The following is a 16,414-nucleotide window of genomic DNA, read 5'->3' on the forward strand; positions in this document are numbered from 1 at the left end:
AGGGAGGGCGGGGGGACCCTGGAACTCGGAGGGATGGAGAGAGGGAGGGGGACAAGGGGGTATGCACCACCTGTAAATAAAAAAAAATAAATTCATCACCCCCAATCATTTTGAAAAGTTGGCTCCTATGGTGACATACTAACAGAAACTAGGAAGATGAACAAATTTGAAAACAATAGCAGAGATTTTGAATTACCCCATTTTCATTGGCATGTCCTGATGGGACATTTACCCAGGGAAGTAAAGTTTCTAGATGCTATAAATTACTTCTTCATGAAGCAGTTGATCCTGGGTCTGACTAGAAGAAAATGTACTTTAGATCTAGTCCTTTTCTGGTACACAGGCCCTGGTGCAAGGAGTAATGGTGGTTGGGTGACTAAACAGTAGTGATCACAGTGCAATAATATTTCTCATCAATGGAAGGGAAATACTAAAGAAAAAAGACTGCTGTGGTAGCACTTAATTTTAAAAAGTGAGACTCGATGAAATGAATTGGAAAAAAAAAACTAAAAGAATTTTCCATGGCTCAAAAGTTTGCATGAGACATGGGCACTAGTTAAGACCATTTTGGAAGCCTAAAAAAAGGTTGAAAGAAGCCCAAATAATGGCCAGTGTGGTCTAATGGTGAGGTGGAAGAGGCAGTAAAAACCAAAAGGACACCTTTTTGAAAAATGAAAGCAGACCCAAATGAAGAAAATAGGGATGAGCATAATCACTGGCAAGTTATATGTTAAAGTAATAAGGCAGGCAATTCGAAGCTTTGAAAATAAGCATGTTATGGAGATGAGAGCTAATAACTGAAAACTCTTTCAAGTATATCCAGGGCTTTTTTTGAGGGGGTACTGAGTACCATTACCTTTTCCAGTGCCTGCTAAAATTGACCCATGGACCACAAGTTTTAATGAAAGAGCTCATGCTCAACACACCAATTCTGCCTTGTCATAGATTCTGGGACTGGTTGCAGGGGGGCTGGCTATTGTGGGGTGAGTCCCTCAGTGATCACCCCACCCCTGAAGGGTGGCCTGGCATTTGAGTACCTGCACCTTTTTTGCTGGAAAAATTGCACTGAGTATATCTGAAGCAAAAAACTCATAAGTCTGTTTGACCACTGCACAACTAAGGGTAAAAGGAGTGCTCAGGAAGCATAAGGTAATAGCAGAAAAAGAAGCATTTTTTTGTCTGTCTTCATTGAGGAGTTTGTTGTGGTTATGCTTACACCATAAACCTTTTTTGATGGTGATGATTTAGAGTAAGTGAAGCATGTCACTGTAAGTCTAGAAGATGTAACCGATCAAAGTAACAAACCCAAGTGTAAGAAATCACCAGAACAAGATGACTTTCACCACAGACTCCTGAAAAAACTCCAACATGCAATTGCTAACCTGTTACTAGTAATCTGTCATTTATGCAAAACATCTGCAATACCTGAGGATTGGAAAGTGGCCAATGAAAACCAGTTTTTTAAAAGGGATCTCTGAGTAATCCAGGAAACTATAGACTGGTGAGCTTGTTGCCAGTGCTGTGCAAAATGGTTGAAGCTATGCTAAAAAAACAAAACAATAAGTCTGAGAGAGACATAAAAATGCCCTTCCTTGTCATCAGCAGCATATGAATCCAGAAAGTGATGGGTTATGATCATCTACCAGCAGATGAAGATAGAGAGCACAACTGAACTCTCTCTTATAGGATGGTGAGGCTTCTGATCAGTTAATACCTCTCTGTCTCCAGCAGGTGGTGGACATTCTCCCATCAGCTTCTGGTCTCTTCAAAATTTAGGGCTCTGGTGCTGGTTCAGTTGAGCCTGAAGGTGTGTTAGGCTGCTGCTGGTTCTTTGTGGTACACCTGCTGGTGCCAGGTCCCCCCCACCCCCAGCTCCCCCTTCCTGCCACTGCCTCTCCTTCTCCACAGAAAAAAGGCTTTCTAAGGGTAACAGACATTCTTGTTTCTGCAACACAGTGAACTCGCTGTTTGTGGCTTTTTCAATTGGAGTGGGTTAAGTTTTGAGGTGAGAAATTCGAACATTCTTCTGTGCTGGCTGCGGATGAGTACACCTTTAAATTCCTAATTGTTGCTGGCTTCCCGTCTGCTGCAGGTTGTTGGTTTTTTTTTTTTGGGTTTTTTTTTACTGACTCTCCCTTCCTGAACTAACGTCTGTCAGTGGCGGTTTCAGTGCTAAGCAGCCTTTTTTGGCATCTGGCTCTCTAGAGGTGCCTTTTTTTTTTTTTTTTCTGCCTCTCGGTCAGGGTCATGGCAGGCACATCAAGTTCCTTCATGGTACTTCATTCTGAAACTTCAGTTGAGCAGGCTCCAGTGGCGAGAGGTATCTTTTAGAAGGATCTTGGTACAAGAGAAATTTGCTACAAGATAACAGATCTGAATCATAAGTTAACTTACAAAGTCCTTGTTTGTTGTCCAGCTGAGTGATGAGCAACATGTGGTAATAGGAGCCCAGGAATCCTTACAGCAGCTAGTGGGGGTGGGGAAGAGCAGAGCACAGCGAAGTGTCCCCCGAACTGCATGTGGACTGCGTGTGGAGGAGTGGCCTAGTGGTTAGGGTGGTGGACTTTGGTCCTGGGGAACTGAGTTCAATTCCCACTTCAGGCACAAGCAGCTCCTTGTGACTCTGGGCAAGTCACTTAACCCTTCATTGCCCCAGGTACAAATAAGTACCTGTATATAATATGTAAGCTGCATTGAGCCTGCCATGAGTGGGAAAGTGCGGGGTACAAATGTAACAAAAAAAATATTTTGCATTTTACAGGTGAAAATGGAAGGGGGACAGGCAACTACGAGATCCAAAATTTTAATCGTGTCAGGTGGTGGGATTAAAACTTTTAATCGATGAGCAGCCCTGAGAGTGAGAGTTTAATTACACGTTGAGTGAATAAATATTTTCTCCTGTTTGTCTTAAGTTTACTACTTAGTAGCTTCATTGTATTCTCCCTAGTCCTCGTATTTTTGGAAAGAGTAAATAAGCAATTCAAATCTACCCATTCTATTTCAGTAGATATTTTATAGTGCTCTGTCATATTTCCCCTCAGCCATGTCTTCTCCAAGATGAAGCGCCCTAGCTGCTGTCTCTGCTTCCTGCCCTATTTGAGGGACTGCTTTGCCACATCACAACAGTTTCTGGATTCATATGCTGCTGATGACAAGGAAAGAAAAACTATGTATTACTGTTGCAGGAATTACCACTATTGTTAGCAGAATCTGTGGTACTTCAGAAGTCAAACAGCACACACCAGAATGAGAGGGAAATCTTCTTTATTTGCCAGCAAACAAAGTAGAACATCAGCACTAAGTCTCTTCTTCTCTTTCTCAGCTCTCTGTGTCTTGTGGCTTCTGTCTGTCCTCTTCAGCTCTCTTCTCTTCTTCTTAGCTCTCTCCTTCTAACGTAAGCTGCTTCTGCTCCCAGTTATATACAGTTTTAAACCCCTCTAGCCCCCCTTACTTTCCAGATGGTAAAGAATAGATTGATTACCCTGTCTGAACCAATCATCTCTACACATATATTCAAAAATATCAGTTACATAGGTTTGAGATATTTCCCAAACTAACCTATGACCTGGGGCCTCTCACACTAGACAATAGGGCACCTATCTCTTGCATTTTATTATTATTCACATAATCCCAGTCATAGCTTAAACTGGGTTCATTTAGGGGCTAAGGGGCCAGTCTTGCTTAATGGCATACAGTCCTACATTTTGCTATAATCCATCAAGGAAGTAAGTTGACTTTTCCTGACCTCTTTCACCTATTAGCTTCCTTCACAGAACTCGCTAGGACTGTGGATAATTCAAACCAGATAATGACCTTTTCAACTGCAGTCTTACTTGAAAGTCAGACACTGATGTAACACTGAATTGAAAAGATATTCTACATAGATACTGTATAGAACTTATTAATTACACAGAATAAAACATATTCTAAAATAAACAGAAATCAGAATTCCTTATAAGACAAAATCTACATATCAAGAACTTCTAAAATCTAACTATTTTCTTCTAAGCACTTTAAACTAATCCTTTAATCTGCCTACCAAGCCGTTCAGTATGCCTTACTGATAATGGTATACAGATGTGGTAAATAATACCTTTGAACTAACATTAACCCCAAAAAAGGGACAGTGAAAGTTCCATTTCTCTCTGACCTTTCTAACCTCTAGCCTAGCAAAAGTTAGACTTCTAAATAATCTAAACCAGATGGCATTCCTCCACCACTTGCAAAACTGAAAAATTAAATACCATATAATTTCTCTACCCATGCTGCCTCATTACTTGATAATTTTCTTTCCGTTGGTCACAGCATATGAATCCAGAAGCTCACCCGGTTTATTTTTCGTCTTCATCTATTCAGGTTTGCTGTCTCAAGTTTCCTATATTTTCATTGATGATGTTGAATTTTTATCCCCTCTGGGGCAGGAGAAGTTGTGGTGGATTGTTTAATGTTTCCTTATCCTTTGTTATGAGAAATACTAACTGACCAGATGCCTCACTGTACTATAAGACAGAGTTAATTTCTAGTCTCTATCTCCACCTGCTGGTAGGTGGTCATAACCCATCAGTTTCTGGATTCATATGCTGTAACTAAAGGAAAGAACGTTAGCAGGTAAGAGAGAATTTTTTATATACAGCACACCCACTGTATAAGCTACTGGAAGAGAGAACAAATCACCCTTCACAGCTGCCTGAACATGAATCAGTTTAAAAGAAAATTAAAATCAATCTTTGATAAAAATAAATAGGGGGGGTCACGTGATGCTGTGAATAACAGCAGATGCACCTGGGATCGCTGCGAGGCCCGAACTCCCCCAAACACCTTGAAATTCGACGTTAAGCACCCAGATCGAGAGAGAAAAGGCTCAGAACGGTCCGAGAATATATGGACAAATTTCTGACCAACTCGCAAACGCTGATGGCTGCTAAACCACACCACCTCGCAGAGGCGCGGACAAGGCAAAATCGGGAGATGACAAAATGGCGCCTAACTCACCACCCAGGTCGGCCCAGGCAAATCTTACGGCGGAGCTGACGGAAGCCGTAGTTAAAGCATTAGACCCCCGGCTACAGCAGCTTTCCGAGCAAATTGCAGGAATTGCACAGTCCACAGCAGATCTACAACGGTGCACCGGAGAGATCGAGTGCAGAGTTTCGGATGCGGAAGACACGCTGCAGGAGTACAAAGATAAAGTGGACGGTATGGAGGCCATAATTAAAGCACAACATGATAAACTGGAGGAGCTGGAAAACAGGGCGAGGAGAGACAATCTCAGGTTTGTCGGCTTCCCGGAGTCGTTAGCGGAGGCGTCGCTGGCAAAGACCTTGGAGACCTGGCTAATTGCGCATTTCCCTGAGGTGGCCATACAAGGGGAGATAATAATGGACAGAGTACATCGGTGAGATCGGATGCCACGAAACCCAAAGTTGTAATAGCAAAATTTCATAGATATGCTCAAAAAGCACAGCTCCTAAGTTCCTTTAAAACTAAACGAGAGTCTGTGAAGTATGAGGGGCAACAAATCAGGATGTTCCAGGACTACTCGGCGGAACTTGCATCCAAGAGGAGGGCATTTTCAACTATATGCTCCCACCTGGTAGAAAAGAAGTATCGTTTTATGGTACAATTTCCAGCCATACTAAAGATCCAGCATTTGAACCGCTGGCATGCATTCACAGAGGCAACAGAGGCAGAAGAATGGGTGAAGACAGTATTCATTGCAGGTGTGTAGTGGGGGTCAGCTGGGAATAAAAAAAAAAAAAAATTTGGTTATAAGTTGGATGGTTTAAACATAAAGTTACACTGGGTAGAAGTCAACAGATGGGGGGGAGACGGCTCTCAAACACCAGGTGAAGACCCGGACAGGCTAATCCCTCAGAGAGAGAGAGGGGAGCCTAGAGCGAGACAGGGGAGGGGAGAGCTATGGGGGGGGGAAGAAGATTACAGTAATTGTGGGAGTAGTGAGAGGTAGGGAAGAATATGAGGGGGAAAGGGGAGGGGGGAGGGAGCTAGGAAGAAGAACATTGGGAGTTGTAGTCAAAGAAGAAAAAAGTCAACCCGTATTGCGAATTAAGGGGCAGGAGCATGGCAGCGTAGAACTACAGGGGATGGGCTGGGCCCCTGGGGTAGCTTCTCAAAGGGAATCGATGGAAGATACAGAGAAGGAGCTAGGCACATAAGTCCACTTTACGAGTAATCTCCTGGAATGTTTCAGGCATAACGTCTCCCATCAAGAGGACCAAGATTTTAAATCAGCTTAAACATCATAATGCCTCGATAGCCTGCATACAGGAGACTAAATTAACAGACATAGAACATGAAAAGTTAAAGCAAAAATGGGTGGGAGAATGTTATTACTCGTCTTCGGGGATTAAAAGAAGTGGGGTGGCGATTCTAATAAAAAAAGGCCTGATGTGTGGCTCTAAACTGATATATAAAGATAGGGAGGGGAGAGTGGTGCTGTTGAGTTTATGTTTCAACGGTTTTTATTGATGACAAGTCAAAAAGTACAAATCCACCTTAACATGGCGGCATCAATGCAATTTTACAGAACTCAACGAAGTAACATTTCAATAATACAGTATTGCGTACAGTCATCAAATTTTTATATAGCTTTTATCCCCTCCCCCCTTTTACTGTGCTCTATGTTTAACTTTTAATATTTCAACAATTGTTATTGATGAGATTACATGGTAGACAGTTCTGTATCCATCAGTATAAATCTAATAACAAATAATCCCGTCATCTATTAATGAACTTAAAACTTCTATCATCTAGGCCCCCTCCAAACTTCCCCCCCTTCCTTCCCTTCTTAAGTGTTCATGAACGTGGTCCTGTACAATTACAAGACAATTGCATAGCCAATAAACTTTTATATTAATCTCCAATAATTATGTCTCTTGTTTTACTCTGTGTATTATTGATTTGTTTATGTATAAACGGGTTTTATTGATGGACATACTCCAGTTCAAGCATGAAATGTTTACATTTTATATCCTTTCCAATATTTCTATATTAACATCATAACTTACAACATGCCTATCCCATCCCTTTTTTAAAACATTTACTGCCTCCCCCCTCCCCCCCCTCCCCCCTTCCCAGAAAATGAGAAGCAACAACCTCTGAATTTGAGCTTTATGATTCCTACTAACATTCTCATCAAACCTTGCCTAGTCTTTAATTGCTTACACGTGGGCTTCTGGTTTCATTATATCGCCCCCAGCCTGTTAAGTACAGCACTTCTGGCTTTGTGGGATATATTTTGTAAATAATGATTCCAAACATTAAGAAATTTCTTTCTTCTCCTCAAGTTGTCATATGCTTCCCTTGCCTCCCACAGCATTAGCTCATGTAGCTTATTCCTCCATAACCATACAGATGGTGGTTCTACCTGCATCCAATGTCTCAATATACATTTTTTGCCCACTGCAAATGCTTTACATAAAAATACCTCTAAATTTTTATCCGATACCCCATATGCGTTAGTTTTATTCAAAAGTACTCCTCTCCAAGAGGGGTGTAACCTTTGTCCCAATAGTTGTTCTAGGTACTCCTGTATCGCTCTCCAGAATATTTTTATTTTAGCACACCACCAAAATGCATGCAAGAATGTATTCTTCTCTCTGTGGCACTTAAGGCATTGAGATTCAGAGCTCCATCCCGCCCTTACAGCCTGAGATTGTGTTATATAGCCTCGGTGAATAACCCTGAATTGACTCTCTTGTAGTTCTGCCCCCCCCACCTGTCCAGGTATGCTTCCAATTAGTTTTGCAAAATTTATTCCCTTCAGCTCATATCCCAAGTCTTTGCTCCATTTGTCTTTGAGCTTCTCATATGTTCTGGTGGGTCCAAGTGGAACCAAGGCTTTATGCAGGCTCGATATTGATACCTGTCCGTGTGCGTCCCCTTCCAGGAATTCCCGCACCTTCTGACCCAGTTTTGTGCCCAGGGCTACCTGATCTAAACTGTGCCAGTAATGATGCAATTGTCTATATGTATAATAATCCCTCTGGGCCAGTACCTGCCTCTGCTGCAGGTCCTGAAAACTATGCAGATTCCCCTCTTCATTCATTAAGTGTTCTAATAGAGTGATTCCCATTTCCGACCATCTAGCCATTACCCCTTTCTCCAATCCGGGGGGGAAGTCCCTATTTCCCTGTATTGGAAGTTGGTCACTAACATTAGGGTCTTGTCCCCAGTTATGCATAATAGACTGCCAAGCGCGTCGCAATGGTTGCAACAATATACTGCTTCTGCATGTAGTTGGCAAACTCTTTGTTTTTGCCTGCAGAAGAAAATTCAAGTGCCATGGGTCAAAGAATGCACGCTCCCAGTTAGTTGGCGTGTGTTGATGTGTGTTAAATATCCAATCCCTGATGTGTCTTAAAAGACATGCCTGATTGTAACGTCTAATACAGGGGAAGCCCAATCCACCCTGAGCCCATCCATCGTATAAGTATTCAAATCGTAGTTTAGACTTCTTTCCCCCCCACACAAATTGCCGACACATCCTATTTAATTTCCTTAAATCTTTACTCAATATATGTATTGGCAACACCTGTAAGATATAGAGCCATCTCGGGAATATGACCATTTTGAAGAGATTTATTCTGCCCATTAATGATAAAGGCAGGTAATTCCATCTCTCCAAAACCCTTTTGGTATCTTGTAGCAGCTTTTCAATATTTATCCTGTACAGAATGGTAGTATCCATAGTTAATTGCACCCCTAAATATCGAAAGGATTCCCCTGCCCTCCTCAATGGCAGCTGTCTGTGCCACTCTCCCATTTGATCCTCTTTCCTACTTAATACTTCTGATTTCTCCAGGTTTAGCTTAAAGCCAGAGAAATCCCCATACTCTGCCATACATTCTAATAGCGCCTTCAGTGATGTCTCTGGAGAAATTACATGAGCCAGCAGATCGTCAGCGAAGGCAGCTATTTTAAAAATTTCTGTGCCAACCTTGACTCCTTGCACATCAGGGTTGCGTTGGATATCTCTAAGCAGTGGATCTAGCGTTAACACAAACAGTAAAGGTGACAGGGGGCATCCCTGCCTGGTCCCCCTATGGACAGAGAATGATGGGGACAATATTCCATTAACCCATACCTGGGCCTGTGGGAGATAATATAATGCTTTGATTGCGTCCTGGAATAATCCTCTTATGCCATATGCATCTAGTATGCCAAATAAAAAATCCCAGACCACCCTATCGAACGCCTTTTCGGCATCAAAACTTACTAATATTGAGGGCGTGTCCTTTGTAAATACCTCCTCTAATGTTACCAATATCTTTCTTACATTTTTAGTAATAGTTCTGCCCTGTACAAACCCTACCTGTGATTCTTCTATAACATCTGGTAATATTCGGGACAAGCGATTTGCCAAGACTTTTGCAAACAATTTTGCTTCAAAATTTAGTAGCGAAATAGGTCTATATGATTCAGGCTTTTGTACATCTTTTCCTGGTTTTGGGAGTACTATAATCTGTGCTGTTCGCAATGACGTGGGCATTCGTTGCTCTTGCACTATCATGTTAAACATTGCGGTAAGGGGTTCTACTATTTCCTCCTTCATCAATTTATATAATTCTCCCCTATATCCATCAGGGCCTGGGGCCTTCCCTAGTGGCGCTTGCTGTATTGCCCATGATACCTCCTCTATTGACATGGGAGCATTTAGCATGGCCAGACTTTGTGTGTCCATCTGCGGGAGTTCCTGTCCCGCCAGGTATATCTCACTATCCATCGGGGGCGGGTCAGGTAAGGCATAAAGCCTCTGATAATATTTTTGCATGATACGATTTATACAATCATCTTTGTTTTCTAACACCCCTTCTGAAGAGTATAACGCGTTTATCTTATAATTTCCTTGTCTTGGGTTTGCCATCCTGGCCATCATCCTACCACTTTATTTGCATATTTGTATAATTGGTACCTATAATACATATAATTTTTTTGTGTTTTATCGTGTATTCTTTCATTCAGTGTTTGCTGCATTTCTAAAAGCTTAACTTTCAGTCGAATATCATGATGGCGTCCATACTCGCGTCTCAAGCGGGTGATTTCTTTTTCTAACCTTTGCAATTCCTTTTCCCATGTCTTTTTCTGGTGGCTAGTATACGCAATAATCTCACCCCTTAACACTGCCTTTGCTGTGTCCCAGTATAATATGGGGGCCGCCCTATGCTCCTGATTAGTGTCTTGATACTGTCTGTATTTAGCTAGTATAAATTCCCGAAATTTTCTGTCTTTATATAACCTTATAGGGAACTTCCATTGGTATGTGCTAGCCTTACTCTCTGTGGGTTCCCATAAAACCATTACCATTGCATGGTCTGATATTTTTATGGGTCCTATTTCTGCCTTGCGAATTTTTGTAAATAGGGAACGGGAGATAAAAATGTAGTCGATCCTTGACATGGTGTCGTGCGCCCGGGACAGGTGGGTGTAATCTCGTTCCAATGGGTGCAAGGTTCTCCACACATCCACCAGGTCAAGGACCCCACTCAGTAGCCCAATTCCTCTAGATTCTGCTCCCGCTCTCCTCTTTTTATCCCCATGTGACCTGTCCAAGTTGGGGTCTCCTACTTCATTGAAATCTCCCCCTAACAGCAGGGGGACTCCTTCTAGGCCTGTTAGGTGATGTAGAAGTTTTTTATAAAATGTTTTATTATAAGTGTTTGGGGCATAGACATTGCACAATACCATGGGTTGACGTTCTATTGTCAGATGTGCCAACACATATCTGCCTTCTTTATCTGCTATGATCTTATGTGTAATGACATGGATCCCTTTCTTGATCAGTATTATTACCCCTGCTTTTTTCCCCTGTGCTGGTGAGTCATAATATGATCCTACCCACCATCGACATAATTTCTCGTGTTCTTTGGCTGTTAAGTGTGTTTCCTGAAGCATTGCTACTGACACCTGTTGCTTATGGAGTGCTTGGAGGATCTTCTGCCTTTTAATCGGTGATGAGATACCTCCCACGTTCCATGTCACCACCTTAAGGACCATCACATATCCTCAAGCATTTTTTAAGTACCTGGCAATTATCTCTCTGTATGTAGGAGGGGTCTCCCAGCCTATACCCCTCCCACTTCTGATATTGTAAGAATTCTCTAGATTCCCCTCCTTTTGAAGCTCTTTGTGAATTCCTTATGTTGCCCTTCCCCCTTTCTGCCCTAAGATACCTATTCTTCCCTCTACCCTCCCTCCCTCCCTCCCCCCTTCCCCTCCCCCATCCTCCCGTCTTCCCCCCTTCCCCAAGTCTGAACAGCACCAAATGTGCTGTCTGCCTCCGTGCTACCGATCAGGGACCCCACCCCTTCTTTTTGCTTATGTTACGTATTACCTCCCTCCCCCTTAAATTTCACAGCCCCCCTTAGATAACATCAAATAACAGTATCAAAACTAACTTTAGTAATCACAGCAGTTATAGTTACAGATCTTCTATCTCTCGCTGCTCCTTGTCGTTCAGCAATGTCACTCCCATTGAGGAATCTCGGGTTTTCCACTCATGTGTCCTTTGATGCTTCCGAACTGTCTCTCTCCAGGCGGTCCACCAGTACTTGAGCGGCTTCTACCGTGTCACAGATTCTCACTGTCCCATTGTGTTGAATCCTGAGTTTAGCCGGATATAGTAAGCTGAATTTTATCCGCATTTTGTGTAGTTGCCCGCAAATGGGTGAAAATTGCTTACGTTGGAAGGACACTTTAGTGGAATAGTCTTGAAAGCATAATATCTTTTGTCCTTCCACTTCCAACGTTCCTCCTTTCCGAAGAGCTGCTAGAATCTCCATCTTATGTTGATAATTAAGAAGTCTCAGTATGACCACGCGCGGGCGTGCATTTGCCTCCTTCCTCGGCCCCAGACGATGCGCCCGTTCTATCTTCAATTGTCCCCCTGTGCTCTGAGTTGGCAATAGCTTAACGAGCCTGGGTTCCAAAAAGTCTCTCAGATCTGCATCTGGTATTGACTCTGGTATGCCTATCAGTCTGAGATTATTTCTACGCGAACGGTTTTCCAAATCATCCACTTTCTCTTCTAAAGTTAACACCGTTTTTTGAAGGTGTTCAATAGATTTGGAGGCTTCCTGTGAGGCATCTTCTACGTCACCTATCCGCTGCTGGACCTCCTGGAGTTCATTAGTAAATGTAGTAAACCTTTGGTCCATGCCATCAAGCTTATCAATTATTTGTTGTAATTTGTGGCTCATGGTTTCCTCTACCGCCATCCTCACCTCTGCTACTATTTCTGAGGCCCACACCGAGCTCACTGGCGGCGATGGAGGCGGATTTTTCTCCGACATTTTTGGTCCTCCACTCTTAGTTTTGTCCTTCTCCAGCTCTTTTTTTGTACTTCTAGTCGCCATACAAACAATTTTTGGGGATAACCACAGTTTGATCTGTCTGTGGAGTTTGTTGATATCACTTCTTTAACCGACTACTTTGGGGAGCCTCGTGACTCACTGCTGTGTTAGTCCAAATTTTTAGCCCAGACCCAGACTTCCGATTTTGCTGGCTATTGCGCTGGTGTGGAGAGCTATTTACGATTCTCTTTATTTAGTTCTTTACATTCTCTGAGCTTTTTACATTCTGCTTCGTAATCGCCATTCGGGGCTGTGTTTGCTGTTTCCTCCGTGTCTCGCGGCACGCCCCCCCTCTCCCCCTTCGTTTCGCCGTTAATTTCGCCGAGTTCTTTTACTCACTTTTATGCCTGGTTAAAAGATTTCTCAGCTTGCGGTTTTCAGCGCTCTTTTCTCGGCGCTATACTACCACGTGGGCGGACGTCCGTCGTCGATCTGTTCCTCGCCCTTTCTGTCCTTTTCTTCCCCCGTATCGGGGTTTACGGGTCTCCATCGTGCCACTGCATTTTCCGGAGGAGAGGGGAAGCAAACCCGCCGACTCTGGGAGTTATTTTATCTCGTTTTGGTGGGGTCCCCGATCGCAGCTAGCTGGAGCTCTCTCTTGCGGCGGCCATCTTGGCCGGCAGCTCCACCGGAAGTCTGTTGAGTTTAAACGTACAGGGAATGCGGGTTTACCTGTGTGCGGTATATGCTCCCAACTCCCATGCAGCCACGTTTTACCAAACGCTGATTTCCTTGGGCCTCCAATACACAGATGCGCCATGGATATGGGCAGGCGATTTTAATAAAGTCATAGACCCACAATTAGACCGATCGGGAAGGAGAGAACTCGAGGAGAGGGCTAGTTTGCAGGAGCTGGGAACAGAGTTGGGATTGGTGGACCCCTGGAGGTTATTGCACCCAACCACCGTAGATTACACGCACCAATCAAAAGCCCATGGGACGTGGTCCAGACTAGATTATGTCCTAGTGGACCAATCATTATTTTTTAGAATTGACCGAGCGGAGATAGGCCCCGCGGAAGTGTCAGATCATTCATTAATTTGGATAGATGTGGTACATGACATTCCCGGGGAGAAGGGCTATACATGGAGCTTCCCCTCTTTCCTTTATAAAGATGAAAGATTTGCTACGTACATTAGAGAGCAATGGGACCAGTATATAGCCACGAACGCAGAAACATGCACATCCCCAATAACACTATGGGAGGCCTCCAAAGCAGTGGTCAGAGGGGGGATAATAGCTTATATGAGCGCTAGGAAAAAACGGATAGCGGCAGGCATAATCAGCCTAGAGCAGGAGTTGAGGAGGGTAAAACATAAATGCATACAGCACCCAACAACTGAAAACCGAGATGCCTTAACGGCCACAACAGTGGCACTTAACTCCCTTATTCATGAACAGACCCAAAAACAGATGACAGGGAGCCGGTTACATTTTCATAGGTTTGGGAATAAGGCGGGTAGATTGTTGGCCAAAGTGGCACAAACGCAGAGGCCTAAGAAACTGGTATCTTCTATTCTCCCCGGGAGGGGCCCACGGGTTCATAGTATAGAGGGAATCACAGAGGCCTTCCACAAGCATTTCACTGAGATGTACTCTAGGGGTGATAGCCCAGAGGAGCAACTAACCATTGACTATATAGTAGACTCTGGAATGCCCAAATTGACACAGATGGGGCGAGAATTGCTCTCCAGACCAATTCAGACCCAAGAGATTCAAACGGTGCTCAAAGCCCTCCCCTTGGGTTCAACCCCGGGTCCAGACGGGTTTTCAGTTGAATACTACAAGATTTTGCCGGCACACTTTTGTGGGCCATTGGTAGAGTACTATGAGGCGGTGGTGCAGAGGGGCTCCTTCACTCCTGGAGAAAATGAAGCAATGATAACACTAATCCCCAAGCCTGGTAAACCGGAAGACCGAGTTGAGTCATACCACCCAATATCACTTATTAACGTAGATTTAAAAATATTGGCCCGATTACTGGCAGAGCGGCTAGCACCTCAGCTGAAGGAGTTGATAGGGGAACACCAAGTGGGCTTTGTTAGAGGTAGACACTCAGGAATTAATGTGAGGAAGGTCCTTCTGTCAATTGCCCAGAGTCAAGACACAAAGACCAAGATGCTGATGGCCAGTCTCGATGCAGAGAAAGCTTTTGATAAAGTTAATTGGGATTATCTGTTTCGAGTGCTAACATATGTTGGGGGGGATGGCTGGTTTCTAAAAGCAGTTAAAACTCTATATGAAGGCCCCTCAGCGAAGATTCTAGTAAATGGGTCAAATCTCCAAAAATTGAGGTACAGGCGGGCACAAGGCAGGGATGCCCGTTATCCCCACTATTGTTTTTAATATACTTGGAGCCACTGTTGCCCACGATTGCAGTGGACCCAGACATAGAAGGGGTTCAGTTCCCGGGGCAGGTTGTGAAGGTACTAGCCTTTGCGGACGACCTATTTCTAACCTTGAAAAAGCCACAATCATCGTTACCGAGGCTATTAATGACAATAGAGGAGTTTGGGTTCCATTCAGGGTTCACCTTGAATACCCAGAAATCCGTAGCCCTCCCTATAGGTCCAGAATTAGTAACAGAATGGGAGGGAACGTTTCCACTACAATGGGCACAGGGGGCGGTAACATATTTGGGGGTCCAAATCCCGGCTGACCTGAAAACACTTTACACTTTAAATATGGACAAAATGAAGAACAGAGTGGGGAAGACACTTCACAACTGGCAAGCACTTCCCATCTCATTAATGGGACGAGTGGCTCTCTACAACATGATCTTGTTTCCTACATGGATTTACGCTTTCCAAATGCTGCCAATGTATCTGAGTGGGAAAGATGAGAGATGGTTACATAAACAACTCAATAAATATCTGTGGCAAGGCAAACGAGCGCGAATGTCCATCAAGCGAGTCATGCTTCCGCGAGATAAAAGAGGATTGGATCTGAGACTCTTCTCAACAGCGAGCTCAATGTGGCACCTCTCCGACTGGTTTCGGAGCAAGGAATACTTTACAAACACACAAACAGAGATACAATGGTTTCGACACCAACACTTTGCAAGTTGGTTGCATATGCCCTCAGACACCAAAAAGACTGTGGGGGCGGCGGCTCCAATCTTCAGACCTCTGCAACGGACGTGGAGATGGTTGTCAAAGCATTATGCACTGAACACGGCGTCCTCACCATTATTACCAATTAGGGGCAACCCAGCATTCCCTGTGGGGGACATGTCCAAGATATTCAAGAACTGGGAGGAACATGGAGTTAGATACCTGTTCCATGTGGTGACAGAGCAAGGTACGATAAAGCCATTCGAAGATTTGTGCACGGAATTCAAGCTGGACAAGAAAGATGCATTCGCATTTATGCAATTACGGCACTATATTCAGTCCCTTCCCAGCTCTTCGCTTAGCGCGGGAAGATGGGAGACATACAACACAATGTTGGGTCTGGATGATCAAACACGGATACCACTTAAATGCTTTCACTGCCTTCTTTGGGAACATGTAAAGAAATATGACTATGACAAAGAAGCGAGACAGTGGACAGCAGATTTGGGAGTAACTGTTACAGCGGAACAACTGGAAAATTGTGTACAAAGGACCTATAAATTGACTGAAAATGCATGCTGGCAAGAAACGCAATGTAGGTTTATCCTACGCCTTTATGTATCACCACACAGGGCCTATAAAGCGACACTAAGAGACAATGATAACTGTGCAAAATGTGGTTTAGCAAATGCTCATCTAGGCCACATGTTTTGGTCATGCCAAAAGGTACATAAATTCTGGAAAGCCCTGGCAGAGCAGGTGTCAGACATGTGGAAAGTAAAATGGCACCACTCCCCGAGACAATTATTTCATAGATTTACAATACAAAGTCATAAACCGGCTGGCATGGAAACCTTTTTACAGAGGACAGTCTTAATGGGGAAAAAGGTGATCTTGCAAGTTTGGCTGTCTTCAGAAAGCCCAACGATATCACAGTGGAGAGCACTTATGATCCACATGTGTTCCCTAGAACGGAGAAGAATTACAGAC

General features: G+C 43.7%; 1 protein-coding gene across 3 annotated transcripts in view; it reads left to right on the plus strand.

Annotated features, from left to right (window-relative positions):
• Positions 1-16,414, plus strand: part of ITSN2 (intersectin 2) — a 353,877-nt gene that overhangs the window by 122,503 nt on the left and 214,960 nt on the right. The gene's annotated exons all lie outside the window — the stretch shown is intronic.

This window comes from Microcaecilia unicolor, chromosome 3 (assembly GCF_901765095.1).
Source record: "Microcaecilia unicolor chromosome 3, aMicUni1.1, whole genome shotgun sequence".
NCBI classification, from domain to species: domain Eukaryota; kingdom Metazoa; phylum Chordata; class Amphibia; order Gymnophiona; family Siphonopidae; genus Microcaecilia; species Microcaecilia unicolor.